This window comes from Gavialis gangeticus, unplaced genomic scaffold (genome assembly GCF_001723915.1).
Source record: "Gavialis gangeticus isolate Ggan-Ray unplaced genomic scaffold, GavGan_comp1, whole genome shotgun sequence".
NCBI classification, from domain to species: domain Eukaryota; kingdom Metazoa; phylum Chordata; order Crocodylia; family Gavialidae; genus Gavialis; species Gavialis gangeticus.
The window spans coordinates 40482491-40484441 of record NW_017728993.1 but is presented as its reverse complement, the minus strand read 5'-3'; the positions used below and the strand labels follow the sequence as shown (position 1 = coordinate 40484441).

The window sequence follows — 1951 nt, the reverse complement described above, 5'->3', positions numbered from 1 at the left end:
GTTAAGCTTGAGCTAAGTTTCCCCAAATACTTAGTGAACCAGGGTAATACTGTAACTGTTTGTGTTTGTTTTTCTTTGCATGTCTGTTACTGCTAGTGTCATTATATATTGCATATACTTAACAATAAATAACTTTTATAGTCAAACTGGTGGCAACTGGGTATATTTTTCCTTCTCTACTTCTCCTTCCCACTTGCTCTGCAGCAATGCTCGTTTTACCTAAGCTAAAAATCCCTGTGAAGCCCAAAAATACTGTGGGGTCTGCTCATCAAGAGGCTAAGAGGTTGGGATGTGCCGAGTTTGAAACACATAAGGGGATCAGCTTGTACAGGCTGATTGACCCAGTTTGGCTCAGACGTGTCCTAATGAACTGAATGCTGGCCCATGAGGGCATCAGCTGGACACCCAGCCAGATTCAGAGGTATTCTGTTTAACTGCGTGCTTGTGTCTGACTGTAGTTATTGTTGCTCTGATGAACTGATTCTTGGCATGTGAGAGTGTCAGCCTGTCCATGCTGATCAACCCACTTAGGTCAGGCGCGTCACGTTAATCTGTGTGTGCATGACTGATTTGGGGACTGGAGGGACCCAGCCCCACTGAAACCAAGTCCTGCAAGATAGCTCCATTGGGGGTGAGGGCTTGCAGAAGGGAGAGAGACAGCTCTGTATAGAAACACAAGCAGCACATTCACAGAATTACCAAGACCCTAGCCCTAATAAATGAGCATACCCCAAAGTAGCAGGCAAGTCTGGTAACAATTGTACCATTCATTTTTGAACATGGCTATACTAATTCGTGGAGGACAGCTCCATCAAGAACCATCAAAAATATCCAGCTGTATATCCTCCAACATCCCTAAGCCAATGATGTGGATGCCAGGAATGGTAGGACAGGGGATGGATCACCTCTAGAAGGAGAACATATCAACAGGGCACATCTAAAGCACTAATTACAGCCATTGTAAGAGACGGGATGCTGTGACAAGTGGACTTTTGGCCTGACCCAGCATCGTACTGCTTATGTTTTAATATTCTTATAGGATGTAGGTTAGACCATGCATTTGTTTCAAGCTCTAAAGCATGTTACAGTTTTACCGAGCTGCTAAAAACATTAAGATTAACACTCATTCATGTGCCTCCTCCAAAGAGGAATTTATACCTCTTGAAAGTCATATTAATTGATAACACTCAAAAAAAATCATCATAAACCATTTCAAAATTAAAAGTTATAGTTCAAGATACAGGTATACTATTTGTTCTCTTTCCTCCATAGCAGCTTACATAGTCTTTCAAATCCTATTTCAAATCCTGTATTTCTTGAGCGGTTTATTTTGCTGTTCTGTTATAGACCCACACAAATGGAATTAGAGTCAAAAAAAGGAGAGTGCATTTTATATCCAAAAAAGTTGCCTTTAAGAAAAGAAAAAGTCAGATTTAATCCTTTTTTAAAAATAAAAACAAAAAGGCTGTAAACACCACTTTAGATGCTTTGAATTCAGGCATGAAAATATCTAGCAATTAAACATTAAATTATCCTGGATACTAAAAATCATGGACTAAAAATAGACATTGGATTTATGACACATTATAACCTGCCTGATGTCCAACTCCCCAGGTATCTCTCCACTATTCATCCCCCTTCTCTCTCTTCCCGCCCCAGCTCCTCTCTCACCCATTGACTCCTCCATCTATATTTTCACAGACTACCTATCTTGTACGTATACCAGACCAGCCTCTGGCTTCTTTACATTTCATTCCATCCAGGAAGAGCACACACCAACTGCTGAAGCTTCCTTAGCCTGATGAAGCATTTTTGAACCTGAAAGCTTGCTTAATGGTTTTCCAACTATTTAAGTTGGTCTAATAAAAGATATCAGATTCATCCAAAGAACCTTGTCTGTTTAGCAATTAAATGCTTTTTTTTTTTTTTTTTTTTTTTTTTTTTTTTTTTT

General features: G+C 39.6%; 1 protein-coding gene across 2 annotated transcripts in view; it reads right to left on the bottom strand.

Annotated features, from left to right (window-relative positions):
• The window catches only part of BRDT (bromodomain testis associated), a 61104-nt gene that overhangs the window by 30486 nt on the left and 28667 nt on the right, over positions 1–1951 (bottom strand). The gene's annotated exons all lie outside the window — the stretch shown is intronic.